Source organism: Stenella coeruleoalba (assembly GCF_951394435.1).
Source record: "Stenella coeruleoalba genome assembly, chromosome: 13".
NCBI lineage: Eukaryota > Metazoa > Chordata > Mammalia > Artiodactyla > Delphinidae > Stenella > Stenella coeruleoalba.
This window is the reverse complement of record NC_137159.1, coordinates 34280604-34293659: the sequence shown is the minus strand read 5'-3', so window position 1 is coordinate 34293659 and position 13056 is coordinate 34280604. Positions and strand designations below refer to the sequence as shown.

Here is a 13056-nt window from a genome sequence, read left to right as displayed (position 1 = left end):
TGTCATGTCAGAGAGTCGTAGGAATTCAAAGGAGACGCTGCTTTTGTCTGCAGATTTTTAAAAAATTCCCAGCAAACAATCGCCTTTGAAAATGACTCTGCAGTCTGTGAAATACACTTTGTTGTAAGTTCTACTCGCTAAGTTTACTCAGAGGTTTTTCCCCCCACTGTGTTCAATCACATGGGTAATACTGGGAAACATGGAAAGTCCTCATGGAAGGGTAGGTGTTGGACCACTGTGCCAGATGGAAAAACCCTGCCCCTTCCACCAGGGGACCCTGAGTCTAGGTGAGAAGAGAAACAGGAAGGGGTGGGTTGGAGGAAGATGGATTAGAAAGTCCAGATACCGTTTTGTGTAACTGCTGTTTCTCCTCCAGCCCACATTCAAAGACAGTCTCTGAGCTTTTGAGGACAAGAGTGTGAGGTCTGAAGCTGAGAGTTGTTACAACCTGAAGATACTTTCAGGACCAGGTTGGGGTTCCAGCGAGGTGCAGAGATGAGTGAGTTGGGAGACTGATTCCATCATGAGCCCAGTGTTCCTGAATATCCCTTTCAAGGCAGTAAAACCAGTGGCTTCGTGCTTGACTTTGAACATGGTGTGGAGGTCAGCAGGACTTGGTGCAAGTCCTAATTAAGCAGATTTGTTGTTTTCAGTGTCTGATCAGAGAAATGGAAAGAACTCCCCGGGTGTCACCCAGCCGGCAGAGCAGGAGCTGACTCCCTTGAGGAGAGTGTGGGAAGTGAGGGGCTGAGAGGCACCCCAATCGAGGGGGGAAAGCCCCGGCATCCACAGGTGGCTGAGGAACAGATTCCCCTGTGAGCCTCACGACAGCACACAATTTACACAGTGCGAGTGAGGGGAGGGAATACGCAGGGGAAAGAATGTTTGGAGTCCAAACATATCATCTGTCGTCCCCACTCCTCACCAAGTAGATGTGTGTCCTTGATCAACTCACTTTGTCTCCATGGGCAACAGTTTCCTCTGCCTTAAATGGAAGGGGAGGGCTGAGGAATTGGTGGCAGTGTAATAAGCCTCTTCTAGCCCTGATATTCTAGACGGTGTAAAAACGTGAACTGAAGCAAGGTGAATGTTCTGAAGCTGATTATGATCCCCGTTTTACATGAGAAGCCGGGGGGGGGGGGGGGAGTGAAAAAAACCACGCACAACAGGGCCTTTGATAAAGAGACAAACCGGACATTTCATTACAAAGTTGTTACTTTTCTTCATCTTAAATAAGCAAATCAAAGCCCTGTAAAATAAAAGCTAGATGAAATAAAACATTATCGCAAGACCTGAAAAACATGTGTGCTGTCACTTTCGGATTCATAATAAAGATAAATCAGTTGTTTTTAGCGGTGCGCGCTGAGTCTGTGAAGGGCATGACAGATAATAGGCTCGGAATTTCTGAAGTTATTGTACAGCAAAATTTGTTTTTTCCTCAGGCGTTCAATCTTTTTCTCTAGTAATTTTGTACATGACAAACTTTTTAGCTGGTGCGTTAACAATCTATAAGTAATGGGTTGTCAGGTGTCAGTTAGATAAGATTAAAAGACTGTTTAAGCATTATCCATTTGCTCCTTTGCATGAGTTTTATAGGTCAGGAGAAATAGCTTTTTGAATTCTGGTTGTTTGCACATGCTGGTTTTTTCCTCTCTCCCTCCCTCTCCCTCCCTCCTTCTCTCTCTCTCTCTCTCTCTCTCTCTCTCTCTCTCTCTCTCTCTCTCTCTCTCTCTCTCTCTCTCTCTCTCGTTTGGCTGTGCTCCAGGGGTACCTGCAAGAACTGTATTATATTACATAACTTCTGCATGTAGGAGCACATTCGAAACTCACACCATGTGCATCAAGGGGACACATGTCTCCACTGACTTCTGTAAACTCATTTTAGTTTTGAAAATGTTACTCCTTTTCTTCTCAAAGGAAACTTTGTCAGGGGAAACAGCCTCCGCGGAGAAGAACATTGAGGTTTTCGGCTTGAGGAGTTTCCTAGCAAGTCAGGTTGAGGTCTATTCTTGTCAAATCTGTCTTAAGTGTGTTTACATATAGTTTGCCTTTCTGGTATTTTCTGCTTGCACAGACCTGATCTCCACCTATTTTGTGTCAACAGTTGCTCGGGCTGGTGTTGGGTGATTAACCATTGAGCACTGGGGCACAGGAGCTGTGCCCACAGAGACCCCCCTCTCCCCTCGCACTTACATCACCCTCTGGCTTCAGGCTGCACCTACTTAAAACAAACAGCATTTCTGAGTGATTAAAGAGGCAGCCTGAAATAGTAAAAAGTGGGGCAAATGTTGCCTCCTTGTTGAATAAGACAAGTTTCTCAAAAATGGAGAGGAGCCAGGGGTGCGTGGGGAGGGAGTGTTTCTGAGGGCAAATGTCTTGGATCTGCGTGGCTCCAATGTGTGAATGCCTGGAACTTTGTGTAGATTATCAGGTTTTTGTTGTGTTTCTTTTGTTAATTTTTAAGGGGTAAGAGAGCATTTAAAAAAAATAACAAAAACACGCCAACACATGGACATATATACACTACCAAATGTAAAATAGATAGCTAGTCTGCAGATTTTTAAAAAATTGCCAGCCGCATAGCACAGGGAGATCAGCTCGGTGCTTTGTGACCACCTAGAGGGGTGGGATAGGGAGGGTGGGAGGGAGACGCAAGAGGGAGGGGATATGGGGATATATGTATATGTATAGCTGATTCACTTTGTTATACAGCAGAAACTAACACACCATTGTAAAGCAATTATACTCCAATAAAGATTATACTCCAATAAAGATAAAGATGTTTTAAAAAATAAAATAAAATGAAGGAGCAAAAAACAAACAAAAAAAACACGCCAACAACATGGATGTCTGGCAAATGCAGGGCTGTCCCGTTACATGCCCTCATAGCCTTTGATATTTTCCTCCTTATTTTATCTCCATTCTTATGAGGCCTTTAAGCCTGACCCATTAATATGGGAAATAATTAACTCTATGGGGCTCTTGACACCTGAACAATAACAAATAAACAAAAAACCTTAATCTCTTCCCACCCTTGAGAGCTCCTTTTTCCTTTTACCCTCTTAACCAATGTGGTTAAAGGGCCACAAGATTAGATCCCATCACTGAAGAAGGGAAAAAGTACTTCCTTTTGCAAATACATTAACTCTTTCAGGCCCGTGGGAATTATTGGTCTTGGATTCTAAATGTAACTTAGGTCAAAAACATATTTCCTGTCATGGGAGACATCTGGCTTACTACTGATTTGGTCACTATTTTTTAAGAATAGTATATTGGGGCTTCCCTGGTGGCACAGTGGTTAAGAATCCGCCTGCCAGTGCAGGAGACATGGGTTGGAGCCCTGGTCCGGGAAGATCCCACCTGCCACGGAGCAACTAAGCCCACGTGCCACAACTACTGAGCCTGCGCTCTAGAGCCCGCGAGCCACAATACTGAGCCCACGTGCCACAACTACTGAAGCCTGCACAGCTAGGGCCCATGCTCCTCAACATAAGAAGCCACCGCAGTGAGAAGCCCGCACACCACAATGAAGAGTAGCCCCCGCTCACTGCAACTAGAGAAAGCCCACATGCAGCAATGAAGACCCAACGCAGCCAAAAATAAATAAATAAAATAAATAAATTTATGAAAAAAAAAGAATAGTATGTTGCAGACGGTTGGAATTAAACGCACCATGATTAAAAATATATATCTTTTAAGTTTCCAGTATGTTCTACCGTAGGATGCTGATTTGAGTGTAAACTGGTAGTTTTGAGGGTTGTTGTCTAGTTGAAGGGTTTTGTTGGCCTGCATCACTAGAACATCTGCTACAGTTGACTTTATTTGATCCCTAGTTTGGGTCAGAGTTCATATGTACTTGGAAAGGGTAGGGTGTAGGAGGTGTTGAAAAGCTAATGGAAAGAATTGTATGTGTCCAAAGATGTCAGGTCTCAGCTCCCATGGCTAGTTACCTGGCAGGACTGTTTACAGAAAGGACAGTGCAATGGGTTATGGCAGGGATTCCCATCCTCAGGGCCAAGTGGGGACTGGAGAGAGTGGCCAGAAAAGGCAGATCAGAATCATTCTGAGTGAATGTAGTATAAAAAAGCGTCTTGGGAATTAACTTTTGATTTTTGTCGTGCTATTTCTTTTGAAATAGCAAGTAACAAAGGGATAGGAGATTTTGAAGTTTATCAAAAGGAGCACAGATTAAAATTTTAGAAACAATGCTATAGAATGACAGAGTCCAAGTCCTGGATAAGATTGTGTGCATCCTTTAACAGATGAGGCTCAGGGCCTTACAATATTACACCCCTAATGAGAGGCAAGGAGGGCCTGGTCCGGTGGCTCGTGCATTCCACCGTTATGTATTTATTTTTAACGGCTTTACTGAGATATAATTCACATACCACGCAAATCACTCATTTAAATTGTACAATTCAGTGGTTTTAAGTATATTCACAGATATGGGCAACCATCCCCACAGTCAGTTTGAGAACATTTTCACCACCTCAAAAAGAAACCCTGCATCCTCCCCATACATCCATCCCCAACTCTACCACACATCTATTTTCTGTCTCTATAGATTGGTTTATTCTGGACATGTCACATAAATGTGATCACAAAATCTGTGGTCTTTTGTGACTGGTTTCCTTCACTTAGCATTATGTTTTCAAGTTTCATTCACGTTGTAGCATGTGTCAAACTTGATGGCTGAATAATGTTCCATCGTATGGGTATAGCACATTTTCTTTTTTTTTTTTTTTTTGCGGTACACGGGCCTCTCGGTGTTGTGGCCTCTCCCGTTGCGGAGCACAGGCTCCGGACGCGCAGGCTCAGCGGCCATGGCTCACGGGCCCAGCCGCTCCACGGCATGTGGGATCTTCCCAGATCGGGGCACGAACCCATGTCCCCTGCATCGGCAGGCGAACTCTCAGCCACTACGCCACCAGGGAAGCCCTAGCACATTTTCTTTATTAGTTTGTTTGTTGACGGACATTTGGGTTGTTTCCATCTTTTGCTGCCATAAGAATTTTATATAAGTTTTTGTACCGTTAGGTATTTTTGAGAATCATAAGGACACTATCCCCAGCAAACCTCTGTCTTAGGTTTTACAGTTTACAAAGCACTTTGCATAAAACGTCCACTCACTTGATCATTCACAATTCCAGCACCTAAATACTGCTATGATCTCAGAGCCAGTAAGTGGCAGTTTTCCTACTCAGTTCTCACGCTCTTCCCACCAGACAGTGCTCTCACTCTTCCTGCCTGTGGCCTGTGTTTTGACTGTGATAATTATGAGCAATGGTGTTCAAAGAAAAGGCTGGCAACTCAGAAGTGAAATGTACATTCTCCAAACTTTCCCCAATGTGACTTCGATGACCGTAAGCATTTTTCAAAGATTTGACAGGTTCCAAGAGGAGGTCATTTTGTTGGTTTTATTGTCCTCATTTGAAAGATTTTGTCATATGCATCAATTGAGAGATTTTGTCTTTTAGTTTAAGTGGTTCCATTTGTATGTAAGGGCCTACAGGTTACATATTGATATACATTACATAGAGCTTAGGTTTCGAACATTGCTAATTGAAACAGAAGTTACAGTGACCATTCTGAGGAATAGACACAGGCCTCCATTCAGGTCAAACCTAATCTGTGACCAGGTGAAAAGAAAAAATCGAGCTAAATTTTGAGATATCTTCCCTTGGCACTAGTAGAGACTCCAGGCCTGGAAGTTTCTAGTTAGTGAAGGCAAATAAAGGAGAGATTCTAGAGGAAGGAAAGAGCTGAGAGCTACTCCAAGATGGTGCTGAGATTCTAGAACACGGTATGCGTGCTAGGCTGGTCACCTAACGCAGTATGCATGCTGGGCTGGTCAATTCCAATTATTGAGGGGAAATTCTGTTTGGGAAAATAGGTGCATATTTGATCAGTAGGGTAGCCCATACACCCCAATTGCATGGGACATTCATGGTTTACGCCTGTTGCCCAGCATAATTATTAATAATGTTCTTTCTACTCTCAAAATTTTCCCAGTGTAGATGATAAATTATCTGGTCATCGTATTTACAATGGAAATTGGCAGAACATTAAGATTTGTTTTAAATAACTGTACACTTATTCTGTAATGTTTAAGGGATGTTTAGTTAGATGCAATTTTATTGAATTTTGTGAATATGGGAAAATGAGAATTTATATGAAATAATGGTTCAGCTTAAATCAGAGACACATTTATTCTTTGAAGATATTATTATTCCCATTTTAGCTTTTCATTAGTAAAGGAGGTTTTGCTAGATTATCCTATTGCTTAATCATTGTGCTAATAATCACTTTAATTTCCTATACTTTAAGTAAACCACATTTTAAAAAATATTTACAAGGTTATACAAAATCAAATTTGACAAATTGTCCCATTTAAGTAAATATTTTATAAATGCCATTTGGTTACCTATGTTTATATGCATACTTAAGATACGTATAACTACTGGGTATTTCTTATGCTGGGTCTAGTGAGACAGCCCTACAATTCATTCTACTGAGTTTAGAGCCTAAGGCTTTAGTGATGTAGAAGGTAGCAAAAGAATTAAGAGACTCTGCACTGAGGGAGGCACCCTTGCTTTGAATTCAGTTCAGATTAAAGGATTTAGCAAGCTGAGCTTCTATTTTTTTTAGAGTAAAAAGAAGTCATTTTCCAGTTTGCTTTCAAGGAAAACTTCCTGTAATATATAACCAAGTGATGAAGTGTTTGCAAGTTATTTCAACATATAAAGTCCAAAATGAAACTTGGGTTTTGTTTTTACTTTGCATTATATTTCTCAACTAATTAGTGACTTTTTTCACTAGTTGCTTGCAAGAAATTTTATATATAATTAACCTCCTCAACTGTCTTAGCTTCATTTTTTTCTAGAGTAGTTTGCCAAATATACCTATCACTTCTAGAGAAGGGGAACCTTCTCAGACCTCTGATTGATGGGCTTCTTGTGATTTGAGCAAAATTCCAATATTATGTTTCTAGAGTGGATGGAGAGTAAAACACATGCTTCCCTTCTCCCCTCCTGTTCAGTCACCTCCCCCGGCCTCAGACACACAGATGATGTATTGCAGTCCTGAAACTGTCAGATCCTGGAGGAGGTTGAGAAACTAGAAGACAGCGCCAAAAACATGATTTCATTAGGTTTGACTTGAGATTGAATCAACTTTCTTGAGCGTCTTAAAATCATGTTTCATGAAATTTTACTTCACAGAGAAAGGGAGCGTAGAAGAAGGCTTGGACCCTGAAGTCTGCCAGTTACAGATCATTAAATCCAATAAGTAAATGTAAATCTAAAATAGAGAATTCCAACAAAAGATTTTGAAGTCGACTTCTTGTTTAAAAGAAGAGAGTGTTATGTGGGAGACAGCTAGAACTCGTTCCCTGAAACGTTTGTTTATAAAACAGGCCTTAAACTTATATTAGAAAATGCTGACTTAAAAAAAAATGTTGGATATATAATTTTCTTTAAGTGACTGCGATAAAGCTGAAAGAAATGCTACATCAAGAAAATTCATGGAAAAAGAAAGAGCAAAACTCTGGAATCCAGCAACTACTTTCCAATGTGAAATTTTATATTTGAAGATATTTCACAAGGCTTAATTCTATAAAAATATTTATAGCAATGAATATAAATAAAATGAATTATATAGCAATTAAGTATTATAGTTGCATGTTGTTCATGTTTAACTGAATAAAGAATAGTGCATGCAGAAATCACCAGTACTAATATTGATACTTAAGAATGCATGGTATTAATTTTTATTATTATTAAAGTCTATATGTAATTATTCTTAAGTATACCTAAATAGTAATCAAGATGACTATAATTAATACTTTCTTTAATGGATAGTATAGGTTTATAAAGCATTTTTACTACCATATCCTGTTATTTAATGAACTCTTTTCTTAATAGTTAATAATTTTAGCTTCTTAGACAAAGGAGGGTACATATTGTAAAATGGCATTTCTACATACTTAAATGGGTACCTACCATCCTGCTGGCTGGTCACTTATGCCTAGTTGGCAAGAAGCACTATGGGAATGACTGAGAGTCATGTCATTGTTTAGCAACAACAGCATTTTGTCAGAATTTTATTTTTATTTGATTGGATGCGGTTCCATGAGTTGGCTGTGGCATGTTAAAGTAACAAAATATGGACTCCCCTGAATCATCAGTGACTAAGTAAGTGGTAAACACGGAGAAGTAGAATTGAGTAAAGGTGAAAATTCCATTTCTGAAAGTGAGCAAGTAGTTTTTCCTTCCTTTGGTCAGTATTATGGAGAACCATACAAGGAAGACCAAGGGCAAAGCCACATGGGAAAGTTGCCTGTGGAACTGGGCAGATATACCTGGTGTTTGGTCCTAATGGATGCCCACTACGATCTGGCCACCCCTCCTGGTTCTCACAAAGAGAAAACTAAATTTAACAATCCAGTTTCGTGGGAGGGAACCAGGGCAGGGAGTGGAGGATAAACTAAAGGACAAAGGTCAACTTTAGAAAGCTGTTCTACCAGATCTAGACCGAGAATAAAAGGAGATAGGTGGAATTAGCAGAATGGGAAAAAAAAAAAAAAGTCTAATAATAAATAAACATCTAGGGGCAAAGACAAGAAAGAATAGAGCAAAACTTCCTGTATTTCTTTTTAGCATAACTCAAGATTCATCTCCCATTCTCCTTGTCTGATTCCTATTTTAAAAATGCAAATGATAAAATTCAGTTTTTAGATGATGCCATGTCTCAGATATTTGAAGGTTTTGCTCCCCTTTCAACCTCCCACTCCCCCTTTATTAAGGGACTTGAGTCCTAAACAAATAATTAGGTAAAAAGAAATACATCTCTGTTTATTTTGACATGGAATAAAGCTCTAAAGCCCATCCATTATCTTCCTTTCCTTTGTAAAACTTCTTGTTTTGAGAAAGGAGACAGTTTGGTCACAGGAAGAAATTCTAATCCATGATTCTATGAGTAAAGGAAGTTTAAGAATTCTTTCTCTAATTCAGTTTTCTACCACCTACAGGGTGTCCAGTTCTTAAAAAGTACTTCACAAAAGAAGATTGTGTTTTCAAAGCAAAATGGGATTTTTAAAAACATATACCTTGATGTTTGGAATGAAATATGGAAATGCAAACAGTATGTTTCTCAACCTTAAAGGATACTTAACTAAAAGGATTACCTTTTCAAATGCCCAGTCTATGGCAAATTTGAGCTACATTCTATTAAACCAAGGTGTGAAACTATTTTAATGAGTAAGAAAAACTGTCCTGTTGTCACGTATTCCTGACATTATACATCTGAGTTTTAAGGGCTATAATGTTTGGACATCAATTGTAAAATTGTAAAAGTTTTCTCTTACATTTTTAAATGCACAGGCTTTTTAAAAAGACCTTGTCAATATGGAAAATTCCAAAGATTGTGTGTATTTCATGGGTATATTTCATCTTAAACTATTCTATGGATATTGGAGAATGTATTTTTTATTGTACTTTGAAATTGGAATTTTGTCATTCTCTTTTTTATTTCTCTTAAAAAACACTGTTTCTTCTTATGTTCAAGCTCTAATATATATTTATGTATTCATACATATGAGTTTAAAATAACTATTTTACTGATGCTTCTTGAAATGACAGTGTTATAAGAAGGGAATATGTTCATGTAAGTTTACATACAATCCAAAGGTCTTTTTTGGTTCAGTGTTTAGAAGATTCTTGATAATTTAGAATCTTCTACAATGGAAAGTAAAGCATTCTGTCACAGAAGCGGGGAGGATGAGACACAAGGTCAAAGGGCATTTTAGAAACAAACAGCTGGACCAGTTTATTTAAACAGATACAGGGTTGCGGGAACTGACCTCTGTTTGACTTATAGTGGGAGGAGCAAGAATGTCATTTTATTACTTTGCCCAGAAGGAAAATGTTTTTGTATCTGAATTCACCCCAAGCCATCTAAATACATGGTCTTGCTGTATATAGCTGATTCCAAAGAGCATACATTAAGATGGTCAAGGAAAATCATAAAATACACCGAAGAGAATCAAATGTTAGGATGGTTTTAGGATTGAAAAGGTGATGTTGTTTTTAAAAATAAAGTGTTTTGCTGTTTACTCAGTTATCTTCAGATAAAGATGTCCACTGTGACCCTAGATAATAATATGTTTCATGTAAGTATAGGAATTATAATTCAGTAACATTCTGAGAGTTTACTATGTCCTACATGTACTGATAATGTCCGTAATATTGAAACAAATATTGTTAATTAAAGTTTGCAAAAGCAAGAACTTCCATGTATACCTACTAATGTGGTCAAGCAGTTCGGATAAAGTGATAGGTGTTCTTAGGTTTTCAAGGTTTTAAAATTTTTATTTAATGAAAGGATTCCCACTTTTACATCTACGAATCCTATAGGTGGCCTACATCTGTGTTGTCAATAACAACAAATGGTCATTGCCACCCAAAGAGAAGCAAATAGCACCTAGTACCTGTGGGCCCTTAACTGAGAAGCTCTGGTGAGGTGTTTGCTCTCTCCACGGGGACCAGAGCGGGCCTAGAGTAACTGCATTTAGTGTTGTCCGCTGAAGACCTGCAGAGGTACACAGCCAGACTCGCCATTTTGAGCAGAGTGGCCCAAGGGATGAGAGGACTCAAAGTCCTAGAGCTCACATTCGAGAAATAACTCGTTAAGAATCACAGGTGTTTAACCTAGGGTGAAGAAGGGAGAAGCCTATGCGGCCTGGTGGCTATAGTTTAAATGTTTGAAAAGCTATCCTGAAGAAGTGAGATTAGAATTGTTTAAATTACCCGAAGGAGTTGTCCTGGTGAAAGGATTTTAGGTCAGGTAAGGCAGACCCTTCTAAGGGTTACCTTGTCTGTAGACGGAGTGGGCTCTCTGCTGAGGTGGCCAGGGCTGTATGAGAGAGTCCAGCACACAGAGAACAGACTGGTGGTGGCCAAGGGGGCGGGGAGGTGGCAGAGGGACGGAGCGGGAGGGTGGGATTAGCAGATGCAAACTATTATATATAGAATGGATAAACAACAAGGTCCTAGTGTATAGCACAGGGAACTATATTCAATATCCTGTGATAAACCATAATGGAAAAGAATATGAAAAAGACTGTATATATGTGTATAACTGAATCACTTTGCTCTACAGCAGAAATTAGCACAACATTGTAAATCAACTATACTTGAATAAAATAAATTTTTAAAAAACCCAACAGTCCAGTAGAGGTTACCCATCTACCTGGTGGGGATATCAGAGAGGGGATTCATGTCAGTGACCAAGCTAGGTGATGGTTAAAGCCCTTTTCAAACCTGACGTGTAATTTTTCCGATCCCATGGATTTAACAATCATGGATTCAAACCTGAGATGGTTATCATGAACTGGTCTTTGGAAATGTGAACGTATGAGTGTGAAGGAGGCAAGCTTGGAATATAGATAACTCAAGTTACTGAGTCTTCTTATGTGTAGCCTTTTCTTTGTTTTTACACACAAGTAGCACAGTCATCAAAATCCCCAAATCTACGAAATGTTCAGTCATGCTTATTCTTGGACTCAACAGTAGGGTTGTTGCCAGTGGTGACTGGCTCAAAGCCAGCTCATGTTTAGATACCTATTTAGTCTGGAATATTCTAGATGGGTAGCACAGTAGTGGCCATGCTCTGGTCAGAACATTGTCGGTGGGGGGGGGGGGGGATGTTTGCTACCGTTTGCCAGCTCTGTGTCATTCAGCAAATTATTAACATCTCCTGGGTAACATGTGACCTCAAATACGTCACTTAATTTCTCGGAGCCTTGGCTTCTCATCTGTTAAAAAAAAGACTCTTCCTATTTTTAGATAAATATCCATAATATATTATGTTTTTAAAAGGGCTTAAAAAAAAGTTATCAGAGTTCCCTCCAAGAGAATGCAGATTTTGAATAGTACCCTAGATAAAGAGCCATTTTTGCTCTCTTACCTATGTTAGTTACTATGAAAATTACTTTTGATATATGCAGAATATTAATATTAAATAATTTTCTAATTGGTCATGCAGTGAAGGCAGTTAATGAAAAAGCAGATTTTTCTTTTCATTTTAATTGGTTATTTCACATGGTGTTTGTGCTACACCTGTGCTTATAATGAGAATGGAGAATTAATCTAACCTTCTGCTCACATGATTCCAATTTTCATGGTTTATACAAGATAATGATAACCTGATTGGCAACACAATTTGTTGTAGATCTGTGTTTTAAATATTTTTATTAGCAGTTCGGGGACTTCAGATACAAGAACTGATATAATATATGTTGCCAATAAGAGTTAGCATCAACCAGTGTCCTTTTAGTTAGATTCCAGTTTCATTAGTTCTTTTAATTACTTCTCAGATAATGAAAGAACATAAGGATATAAGATGTTGAGAATCTTAAAATGTCATGAAGTATGCATTTTTATTTTAAAAAACCTATCCCTGTCTGTTTAATGGTTTGTTTCTTAGGAACTAGTTCCCTTCCTGAAGTGGGCAGACTTACCAACTAGAATTCATACGGGGCTGTGCGTCATTTAATTATTAACAGTGCAGTACTAAACTTTTCATTGTATTTTTTATTTGCTTCTCATGTTGCACATACTCAAATCTGAGTTGAGAACTAAAAGCAACTTACTATTTCAGAATCTAATATGTCCTGTTCATTTTCTGTATTTGATATGTAATTCTTAGTATTACGAGGTACAAACAGATCTTAAGAGTTAGAGGGCTTCCCTGGTAGCGCAGTGGTTGAGAGTCCGCCTGCCGATGCAGGGGACACGGGTTCGTGCCCCGGTCCGGGAAGATCCCACATGCCGCGGAGCGGCTGGACCCGTGAGCCATGGCCACTGAGCCTGCGCCTCCGGAGCCTGTGCTCCACAATGCGGAGAGGCCACAGCAGTGAGAGGCCCGCGTACCGCAAAGAAAAAAAAAAAAAAAAGAGTTAGAAATATCATGAGTATGGCTTTGGAGAGCTTGTAGTACCACTTGTTAAAATTTTCAGTGGCTAGCCCCTTTTTTAGGGGGCTACAAAAATTATTTTAA

At 39.3% G+C, this 13056-nt stretch overlaps 1 protein-coding gene across 22 annotated transcripts in view; it reads left to right on the top strand.

The window, feature by feature from the left end:
• The window catches only part of MEIS1 (Meis homeobox 1), a 964979-nt gene that overhangs the window by 946929 nt on the left and 4994 nt on the right, over positions 1-13056 (top strand). The gene's annotated exons all lie outside the window — the stretch shown is intronic.